General features: G+C 37.4%; 1 non-coding gene and 1 pseudogene across 1 annotated transcript; one reads left to right on the forward strand and one right to left on the reverse strand.

The window, feature by feature from the left end:
- Positions 1–979: 979 nt before the first annotated feature.
- Positions 980–1,053, reverse strand: TRNAI-AAU (transfer RNA isoleucine (anticodon AAU)). The gene has a single exon. It is a non-coding gene; the product is annotated as a tRNA-Ile (tRNA).
- A 4,363-nt stretch (positions 1,054–5,416) lies between these two features.
- Positions 5,417–7,193, forward strand: LOC147475465 (tetrahydroberberine oxidase pseudogene; annotated as a pseudogene).
- The last annotated feature ends 4,361 nt before the right edge of the window (positions 7,194–11,554 follow it).

The following is an 11,554-nucleotide window of genomic DNA, read 5'->3' on the forward strand; positions in this document are numbered from 1 at the left end:
TTAGTATGATAAAAAGCTTAAAATTTCACCTTGAGAGAAAGTCTATGCTCCGATCATAATTAGAACACAGTATCATATTACACTAATAGGGCTATCACAGTTGGTGTCAACTAGCAAAGTTGATAAAACTTTTGAGTGCTGATACCAGAGGTTTGGAGTTCATAAATTAAATAGTTGAAAGTAATATAACATAAGAAATTAAGACAGTAAAACATAGATCATAAGAAAAATAGCTGATATTTGATAACAACATTAGAGGAGCAATACCTACAAAAACATTGAGAATTGCTAGCGTCCTGCCTCTTTTAAGGGGTAGGACCATCCTACCCAAATAAAAGACAAACAAGAGTGACTAGTTCCTTGCAAAAAAATTAGTGCGTTTTACTTTACTCATAGTCCTCAACTACAAGTTCTGTCAAGCACCACCACCACCTGCCGCCGTCAACCGTCGAGCACCACCACTTCCACCATTCTCATCTTCTTATTATAATTATTTGGTGTTGTCTATTTATTTTCTTTTTTCTTTTGATTTCTCTTCTCAAATTTTCTTCATCCTCTCCACACACCACCACCAATGTCACCATCATAGTTGGATCTTAAATTTGGAGAGGGGGTTATGTTGGCAAAGTACAATTATTCTATGATGGAAGTGGTAATTCTTCATTTTTTTTTTACTACTAAGTTGTGGTAATTCTTCATTTGTTTAAAGGGGATTAATAAACTTGGGACTTTGGCTTGATTGGATTCCGACGGCCGGAGAATGGGTAGAGGAGGGTTGGGGTGGTTGGTAGGTTAGGGGGTTATTTGAATTGAGGAATGTGAACTAATTGTGAACAAAGATATTGAATAAATAGAATTTGAGATTCCCCTAATGCTCGGCGTTTTTCTGTTAGACTTGGAGAAGAAAAAATTATTTCTAAATTGGCCTATGCAGGTCTCGTGCTGGTTTGAAACCCATTTGAAAAAATTATTTCTAAATTGGCCTATGCAGGTCTCGAACCTGCGACCTTCGCGTTATTAGCACGACGCTCTAACCAACTGAGCTAATAGGCCAATTTGTCAATGGAATGCAGGCATACTATTTTGATATTGTAATACAATTTCGTTGGAGTAGATCATACTAAAAAATCGGGTGTGACTATCCCACATGAGCCACAAAAAATATATATATATATTTTATAAAGTAGCTTGTGATTGGCTACATGGCTGTTGTGAAATGTGAAAGACAGGTCTACACACAAACACCTACATCACTTTCACTTTCTGCTCATTTTTTTTTTCCACTTGTAATTCACTTTCTTCTCTTTGCTATTTTAATTAGAAAGTTCTCCTATTTTTTTTTTTTTTTTTTTTTATTTTATTTTATTTATTTATTAACGAAAAAAAATTAGGATAACTTCCTGAATCGGGCGTTGACTTAAAGATTAGGACAAAGCACCCCGTTGAATATGGCAGAGAAAATTTATTTCACTGTCGGACGTGGCTCCCACTTGATAATAGTATGAAATATTCTTAATACCCTTCTACACCATTTATATATGAAGACATTGTATCTCACTTGTACAACATTATGTGGTGTTGTTAAATTCGTATTTGGATAACCTGAAAATACACGCTTAATACGGTTTTCATCCCTATTGTCACTACTGTTTCAGGTCTCTTTCCAATAATCCAGTACTCATCAAATTTTCCCATCTAAGGGTGCAAGTGGATATCCAAATATTCGAATCTGATTCGAATTCGTATTTGAAAAATCAGATATTATCCGAAAATTTTGGATATCGGATACGGATTCGGATAATTTTTTATGTCCGAACTGGTTTCGAATTCGGATTCGGATACTGCCATATCCACATCCGAAAATATCCGATCCGATTTAAAATTTTAATAGTTATTATATATAATTTATTTATTTATTTATTATTGTATAAAATATTATATAAAATTATAAACTAATAATATAAAACTATAATAACAAAATAATAATAATAATAAATGACAAATATATATTTATAATAGTTTTTATAGTGATAAAATGAATTATTCAAAGCAAATAAAATTTTAATTAATATTAATTTTTGGATCGGATATTATCCGATATCCGATTCGGATATCCGAAATCGGATTCGGATAAAAATTTTAATATCCGTCGGATACGGATTCGGATATCGGTTTTCGGATTCGGATTTAGATATACAAGCATATCTTAATCTTAATCTATCCGTTTGCACCCCTATTCCCATCTCATTTACATGAATTTTCCACCAAAAGTTGGGTTTCATTTTCGAATAATTCCTCTCTTTAGTCTCTTCAGAATCACCATCCTAGTATAATTCAAACGGACTTTGATATGCTTTACTGACTAGTTGAAACAAAAATCCAAAAGAAATCTATATAAGTTCACTTTATAAATCTACATTTTAATTGAGCTGAATATGATCATATGAGGACATTGTATCTCATATGTACGACATAATGTAGTATTGTAGTGTTGTAACATTCGTATTTAGATAACCTGAAAATACACGTTTAACTAAACTAAATATGATTATAGTAAGACATTGTATCTCACATGTATGACATTATGTGGTGCTGTTAAATGACATGTTTAACTAAACTAAATATGATCATAGTAAGACATTGTATCTCACTTGTACGACATTGTGTGGTGTTGTTAAACTCGTATTTAGATAACCTGAAAATACACACTTAATGCGGTTTTCATCCCTATTTTGCTTTACTTTTACAACATGTGAAAATAATCCAATAATCAAAATGACTTGGGACATAGGATTCTGATGTACAAGGTAGGAAGAGAGATGACAAGAGGGTGGAAAATGTTCAAGGGTTTATATGTAAATTCGTATAATGAAATATTATTTTTTTCAAAAAAAAAACACTAATATGTGGAAGGGTATTAGGGGTATTTCATACTATCATCAAGTGGGGCCACGTTCTGAAGTGGAATAAATCTTTTTTGCCATATTCAACAGGCTATTTTGTCCTAATCTTTAACTCAAACGTCCGATACTCCGATCTAGGTATTCTCTATTTTAATTATCTTCCCTTTTTAAGTATGCAAACACGTTTAGAGTTTTTGGAGTTTTTGTTCTATATAATGTACATGCAAGAGAACATCCAAAAAAATAAATGCACAACACTTGATTGATCTTAATGAAAAATATTTTTTTTTAGATATTATATGGGGATTGTGGGTTTGTTAAGTTGAAGAGAATTATTTTGATGAACAAAAACTTGTTGGATACTTGGATATTGTCGGGTACTCCTAATCAACAATCCTTGGACTTGCTTGTTCGAAGAAAAAGGGAACATACATAAACACTTGTTCAAAGTTTGATTTTACTTATCATTGTTCTTTTCTTTTTTCCTCCTCCCATTTTTCCGATTACTTGTGTGTTCTCTCCTCCCCAAAACAAAAGACGTACAAAAGAATTGAAATAAGTTGATGAATAAGAAAGAAGTCAACTATTCCAGACCCCATATTACCAACCCATATGTCATATAAACCAGTAATGATATATACATAGACCTACTAATTTGGCCTACTTAACCGACCTACTAATGGCAATCATTGATTTACATAGAGATACGTGTCTGTGTATATTACAATGCAAACCAACGTTATATATCTAAATAATAAGTAGAAATAGTATTTCCGTCGCCCTACTCCGTATAAACTTGAGGGCTCCTCATTAGAATGATTATAAAGTTAAAATTGAACTCTTAAAAGAAGATTGAGGTGAATTTGTCAATCACCATCACAAATAAAGTTCAAAATGGTACTTTTGAAAGTTATACATACGCAAGTTCAGATTTCAAACACAGCCTACTTCTTAAGCAGGATATGTAACATACATTTCATTTGTTCAAATTAAAGCAAACGTGTATGAAAATCTTTATTTTCCTGAGTAGCTTCCAACTGGGCAAATTAACTTCTTGGCTGAATTTTTTTTATTTTTTTAAATATCTTTGAGCAAATTCAAGCTAGAAACGCTTACAGATATGATTCCTGACCATTTGTTTTCGCAGATTTTGTGTTCGAGTTCATACATGGGCAGGGGAGGGGTCTATCATTTAGCATATTGAATTAGGAAAATTCAGCATTGATGTGTAGATTGGAGCATTCCCATACATACAGATGATTATAAATCCATGATCAACTCAAAATTTCACAACTCTTGAATAGTATTAATAAGCAAAATAACAGTAAATAATTTTTTCCATCGTTGAAAAATCAACGGCTAATCTCAAAGAAAAATCAACTTATTCAATTCGTAGAGTTGATATATAACAAGGATTTCAACTACTAGCTAGCAAAGACTCATGGAGGCTGCAATATATATATATATCTATCTAACAAAATAAGAAAGTGTGGGCCCCAAAAGCCCTATCTAATGGTAGGTAATCAATCTCACCAAAATATGACTTGACATATCTAAGTGTTTGGAGAATTTGTACAATTTTATTAAGTGCAATCAATACTATGAGATCTATCCAAAAATCCAAAAATCAACAATTGGCAGCTTGTAAGGGTGGAATTTGAGCTAAACAAGCCAAGCTTTACCATGCTCAAGCTCGGCTCGCTAATTACACGAGCTTTAAATTGAGCTCGAGCTCGGCTCATATAGTTAAACGAGCGAGCTTGAGCCGAGCTTAAACAAGTCAAGCCCAAGTCGCTCGGTCATTTTACACTATAAATATGTTATTTGAGCTAAACGAGCCGAGCTTCATTAAGCTCATTTGTTACACGAGCTTTAATTTGAGCTCGAGCCCAACTCATATAGTAAACGAGCGATCTCGAGCCGAGCTCCGAGCCCTAGGCTCAAATTCCACCCTAAGCGGCTAGACTTATAAATTGTTGAGCTAGCCCATAAACTGTTGGGCCTCCAATTTTGACATGTACTGCACAATTGCCTAACCCAATTGATGTTATTGGGCTTACGGATAATTGACAATTGAGCTGGCCTTGTGCCGAAGGCGCGACAAATTGTCTTCGGCGCGACTGGCCTTGCGCCAAAGGCGCGACAAGTTGTCGGGGTAGCACCGTAGGCGCATCGAGGTCTTGCGGGCCGTATTCACGGGCATAACCTAGTTTATAACAAGGAAGACCTTTATAACAGTCAAATGGCAACCGGATAATAAAAGCTCAAAATTCCATAAGTTTCTGAGGCATGTTCTAGTTTTTACGTGCAATATCAACACCCGGGTTTTGAGTTTCTTTTTTTTGGACTTTTTTTCACTAAATCAAACACGTCCCTTAGGAGTTAGGACTTCCAACATTGGATTTTACTTGTACAAAAAGATGATGACTATTATAAACTTGATGTTCACATTCTTATTACCTACAAGTATCATTTGAGGCCAAGATGGTATTTTGAAAAACTAGCTATAAATAAACAGGTTCGTGCCTTCTCTAAACAACAAAACATGGGGAATTCAAGCTTTGCATTAGTAGCACTGTTTTATACACTTTTATCTCTAGTTTCATTGGCAACTTCAAGTTCATTGTATGACAACTTTCTGCAATGCACTTCCCTTCAGTCCAATTCTTCCATACCAATATACACTCCTAACACTGCTTCTTATTCATCTGTCTTGCAGTTCTCAATAAGAAACCTTAGGTTTACATCACCCAACACACCAAAGCCTGAACTAATAGTCACACCCTTGCATGAATCCCATGTTCAAGCGGCTGTGATTTGTTCCAGGAAATATGGAATGCATATTAGAGTTCGAAGCGGTGGACATGATTATGAAGGGCTTTCGTATGCAACTGGTGTGCCATTTGTCATTGTTGATCTTATTAATCTTCAATCCATAAGTGTTGACGCAAAAGATGGAACTGCATGGGTTTCATCTGGTGCAACCATTGGCCAACTCTATTATAGGATTGCAGAGCAAAGTAGAACTTATGGCTTCCCTGCCGGGATTTGCCCCACTGTAGGTGTTGGTGGCCAATTCAGCGGTGGCGGTTACGGTGCGTTGTTGAGGAAGTATGGTCTTGCAGCAGACAATGTTGTGGATGCTCGGTTAGTCAATGTTGACGGTAAGATTCTTACCAAAGAATCTATGGGGGAGGATCTGTTTTGGGCCATTAGAGGAGGGGGAGGAGGAAGTTTTGGTGTTATTCTTTCATGGAAAATCAGGTTGGTTCCTGTTCCACCTACTGTAACTGTTTTCACACACAATAAGAACTTGGAACAAGGCGCAACTGCACTTGTTCATAGGTGGCAATATGTGGCAGATAAACTCCCTCGAGACCTCTTCATTCAAATCGTTATAAACGTTGCAAACTCCAGTCGAGTTGGAGAGAGAACAGTACAAGCATCATTCCGATCTTTATTCCTTGGTGGAGTAAAACAGCTCATCCCTCTAATGGAACAACATTTTCCTGAACTGGGTTTGAAGCGCGACGATTATATTGAAATGAGTTGGATACAATCTGTTCTCTATTTCGCTGGATTCCCAATTGAAGGTCCATCAGACGTTCTATTAGATAGGAATCCATTAACTAGAGACTACTTCAAGGCAAAATCGGACTATGTTACAGAACCTATTTCAGAAAAAGGGTTGAAAGGAATTTGGAAACTGCTTCTGGAGGAAAATAGGCCAGTAGTGATATTTAGTCCTTACGGTGGAAGAATGAGTGAAATCTCTGAATCTGCCATCCCCTTTCCACATAGAAAAGGAAACATATACAAGATTCAGCACTTGGTGTACTGGGCAGAAGAAGGGACTAAGGCAGCTAAAGAACGTATAGGTTGGATTAGAAGGCTGTATAGGTACTTGATTCCATATGTTTCCAAGTCCCCAAGGGCCGCATATCTCAACTACAGAGATCTAGACTTGGGTCAGAGCAAGAACGGCACAGCAAGCTACTCCAAAGCTAAAGTTTGGGGCAGAAAATACTTCAAGAACAACTTCGACAGATTAGTGCTGGCGAAGAGCAAGGTTGATCCAGATAATTTCTTTAGGAATGAACAAAGCATACCAAGTGTTCCGTCATGAAAAACTAGATACTAGTGTACGTTTAGTAATAGTATGTGTAGACCATAGGAAGTAAAATAAAAGAGGTATCCGATATATATACCTCCATCGCTCCTTAGGATGTTGTAAGTTGTAACTTTGCCCAGTGTATTCTTTGTCATATAAAATGATTTGTTATTGTCTTACACGGGTATAAATAAATCTTGTAGGGTATGTAAATGTATCTATTGATTGATTCACATGAAATTATATCGTCAGACATACACGCACACGCCAATACCATGCCTTCCCGAAACCACGGAGCTCAAAGATGAAGTAATTTTCCCAAACGCTTGTTATCCCATTGACTAGACCAAGGACGCGATAGTCAAAATTCAAAGATTATTTGTGACTTTTTTTTATCGTAAACTCGTTACATTTCATTCTCCAGAAGTGCAAATCTATTAGACACGAATTATCATGGAGAAAAATTGCAAAATCTTGCAAATTCCTCTAAAATAATGCCAGATAGTGTCTGAAGGATGGCCAAGTATTGATGATTTTAAAAAACCGTGGTCTAAACTCTGAATTTCACGGTGAGTGTCCTCTTTAACGCTAAATTTCAAACCAACATATCGCTAGGTTTCTAATTAAATAGGAGATTCGATTCTTCAATACAAATCCAATTTAAGTCAGAATCTTAAGAAGGATCACTGAAAAAGTACTTTTGTAATAAGAAATTGATATGGAGTGGGGGTGTTGTCTATTTATTTCCCTTTTTGTTTTGATTTCTCTTCTCAAATTTTCTTCATCCTCTCCACACACCACCACCAATGTCCACTATCAATGCCACCATCATAGTTGGATCTGAAATTTGGAGAGGGGGTTATGTTGGCGAAGTAAAATTATTCTATGATTTCTATGATGGAAGTGGTAATTCTTCATTTTTTTTTAACAACTAAGTTGTGGTAATTCTTCATTTGCTTAAAGAGGATTAATAAACTTGGAACTTTGGCTTGATTGGCCGGAGAATGGGTAGAGGAGGGTTGGGGGTGGTTGGTAGGTTAGGGGGGTTATGTGAACTAATTGTGAACAAGGATATATTGAATAGTGTGAATGTGACTTGGAGAAGATGGAGTTAACTCACTGATCTAATGTTCTTTTTGATGGTTTGAAACCCATTTGAAAAAAGTATTTCTAAATTGGCCTATACAGTCTCGAACCTGCGACCTTCGCGACGCTCTAACCAACTGAGCTAATAGGCCAATCTGTCATAGGAATGCTGGCATGCTATTTGGATATTGGAATACAATTTCGTTGGAGTAGATTATACCCTAAAAAATCGGGTGTGACTATCCCACATGAGCCACACAAAAAAAATAAAAATATTTTATAAAGTAGTTTGTGATTGGCTGCATGGCTGTTGTGAAATGTGAATGACGAGTTTAAACAAACAAACACTTACATCACTTTCTGCTCATTTCCTTTTTCCAATTGTAATTCACTTTCTTCTCTTTGTTATTTTAATTAGGATAACTTTCTGAATCCGACCGTTAACTTAAAAATTAGGACAAATCACCCCGTTAAATGTGGTAGAGAATATTTATTTTATTGCCGAACGTGGCCCCCATTTGATGATAGTATAAAATACTCTTAACACCCTTCCACAATATTTATATATGAAGATATTGTATCTCACTTCTATGACATTATGTACGTGGTGCTATTAAATTCGTATTTTGATAACCTGAAAATACACGCTTAATACGGTTTTCATCCCTATTGCCACTACTGATTCAGGTCTCTTTCTAATAATCCAGTACTCATCAATTGTTCCCATAATCCCATCTCATCTACATGAATTTTCCACCAAAAGTTGGCTTTCATTTTTGAATAATTCCTCTCTTTAGTCTTTTCAGAATCACCATCCTAGTATAATTCAAACGGACTTTGATATGCTTTAGTGACCATGGTTGAAACAAAAATCCAAAATAAATCTATATAAGTTCACTTTATAAATCTACATTTTAACTGAACTGAATATGATTATATGAGGACATTGTATCTCATATGTACAATATTATGTAGTATTATAGTGTTGTAACATTTGTATTTGGATAATCTGAAAATACATTGTTTCAGCAAGATTTGCCAAAACACACCAGTTGAGGGTTGGAAGTAATGTTTTTTGGAGATGGTGATTGGGGAAAGATGAGACTGGACTTCGGTTTTGAAGTTGCCTCACGCACTCCAAAGATATTGCTTGGGATCAAGTCTCGATTATAGTTCGGAAAAATGACGAAGGTTGGATTTTTTAGGTAGCATTGGTGATAGTTACTTCCTCGTTCTCCAATATTCCAATCGTGGGATGAAGTTGAGAACTGGCGGAGAACCGGCCCAATCATGGGATGAAGTTCGAGAGTCGGGACATCCGTCATTTCGTGTGATGAAGTTGGAGCCCGGTGGGACATCTGTCACCGTGGAATGAAGTGGAGAACTGGCGGGAGAACTGTCAGCTCGTGGGATGAAGTTGGAGAACCGGCGGAGAACTGTCGGCTTGTGGGATGAAGTTGAGAACCGCGGTTCGTGGGATGAAGTCGAGAACTGGTGGGACATCCGGGCCATTTCGTGGATTGAAGTCGAGAACTGGGCGGGAAATGTCACCGTGGGATGAAGTCGAGAACTGGCGGGAGAAATGTCGACTCGTGGGATGAAGTTGGAGAATCGGCGGGAGAATCGGCCATTCGTGGGATGAAGTTGGAGAACCAGGGGAGAACCGATTCGTGGGATGAAGTTGGAGAAGGTCGAGAATCGGGCGGGATTTCGGTGGGATGGATGAAGTCGAGAATCATGGCGAGAACTGTCGGTTCGTGGGATGAAGTTGAGAACTGGCGGGACATCCGTCATTTCGTGGATTGAAATTGAGAACTGGCGGGGACATCCGTCCATTTCGTGGAATGTAGGCTTTGAGCATGGGCTTTTTCATAGATAAGCTCTGAGCGTGGGCTTGTTTATAGTTGGGCTCTGAGCGTGGGCTTGTTTATAGTTGGGCTCTGAGCATGGGCTTGTATTGAATTGGGCTTTTATTGGGCCACATTTGTGGGGGCCGGAACATCGCCCTCTCTTTGTTACATGGACAAGGCCTGTGTGGCAAAGAAGTAATAATTTTTAATGGTACCTGGTAGGTTAGTAAATCGGTAAAAATAAAAATGATGAGAGTTGAAAGCAAATAGAAATTTCTTTCTTGATATAATTTATATAGAGTTTGGTATAAATTTGGATTTTGATATTGTTGAATTTATTGTATAATGGTGAAAATATGTAATGGCAGTTTGGTAAATATACTTAAAATGGTTAAAGATGAAAGGTTATAGACTTATAGCCCATGGGCTTTTTGATAGGTGTTATGGGGATCAAGCTTAAACTAGATATGGGTTGATTTTGAAGAGGTTGATAGAATGGGCTTTATCTAGGCTTTTAGAAAGAAGGGGTTGTTCTGTATGTCGTAGGCTTGGAACCTTAAATACACTAAGGAAGAAATATGTCTTGTATGCAACCCAAAAGAATATAACTGTCATGATTGCCCGGTAACTTCCAAGAACTATAACAGTTGCAAAAATCTCCTCAAGCTTCCAGCTGTCTGGGAGAGGGGACGACTTCACTCGATCTTTCGAAATTGTCATTATAGTACCATCATTTAGGATGGGCACCATAAATGGTGGAAAGTCAAATTTCCATATAAGAGTTAGCATCATGAAACCAAGCAGCGACAATTCAATTCAATGACAAATCAAGCAGCGGCAAATTTAGTACAGCCAGCGGCAAACTTTCTTCCTAAATATCATTTGGATCAGCGGCATTCTAGAAAACACACATCATTTTGGCGTAAAACATAATAAGAGAATAATAAGAGAAGGATTGGTATTTATGGGATCAGCAATGCGAGCGATGCGAGCGGCATTATAGGATCGGCAATGCAAGTGGATTTTTGGGATTGGCAATGCGAGCGGCATTTATGGGCTCGGCAATGCGAGCGGCATTTTTGGGATTGGCAATGCGAGCGGCATTTATGGGCTCGGCAATGCGAGCGGCATTTTTGGGATTGGCAATGCGAGCGGCATTTATGGGTTCGACAATGCGAGCGGCATTTATAGGCTCGGCAATGCGAGCGATTCGGGACAAAGACATTAAAATTTTTGTCTTTGAACTTGTATTCTTAACAGTGCCCAGAATCCAGATTTTGTTAGGCTGAGAACATTCTATGCTTTTGGGTTGACGAAGGCTTTAAAGCACTCCCTTCGCTACCACCTTGCGACTAACAACCTCCACTTTGTCTTGTCCTTTTTGCTTTGCGTTGTTGCATTTTATCTTTGAAATGCCTACTCAATGGAACTATGCAAGTAGCGGCTCATTGCACATCCTGGAATGCAGCTTAAGAAGTTGCCACACGCGCTTTGCGGTGAGAGCATCCTTCCGGGACTCGAACCTTGCAAATGGAGAAGTGGCGAACCGGTGTTTCAAAACCTTTGCAATACCCTCAACCTTTGCAAGTAGGGGAAGCTGCATG

Source organism: Coptis chinensis, chromosome 9 (genome assembly GCF_015680905.1).
Source record: "Coptis chinensis isolate HL-2020 chromosome 9, ASM1568090v1, whole genome shotgun sequence".
Classification (NCBI taxonomy): Eukaryota; Viridiplantae; Streptophyta; class Magnoliopsida; order Ranunculales; family Ranunculaceae; genus Coptis; species Coptis chinensis.